This window comes from Ammospiza nelsoni, chromosome 9 (assembly GCF_027579445.1).
Source record: "Ammospiza nelsoni isolate bAmmNel1 chromosome 9, bAmmNel1.pri, whole genome shotgun sequence".
Taxonomy (NCBI): Eukaryota; Metazoa; Chordata; class Aves; order Passeriformes; family Passerellidae; genus Ammospiza; species Ammospiza nelsoni.
Window position 1 is genome coordinate 17,936,662 of NC_080641.1, and position 305 is coordinate 17,936,966.

The following is a 305-nucleotide window of genomic DNA, read 5'->3' on the forward strand; positions in this document are numbered from 1 at the left end:
GACACATGTAATGAGGGTGTGGAGAAGAGGCAGACAGGGAGAGTGCTGGCATGAGTTGACTGACAAGTTGGAACAGTGGAGCACAAGCTCTTTTCCTTCAGGAGCTGCCAACTCTTTGTTTTAATGTGCTCGGTTAGCGTGCCACTGCTTCTTTAACTGTTAAATGCCCAAAACAGACTCTTACAGAACCACAGTTGAAGTAAACTTTTATTATGTTCCTATTTATCTTTCCTTTCTTTTTCTATGCTACTGATGATAAACAGATATTTTAAACTTATTAATTTATTTAAACTAAGAAAGTTTAT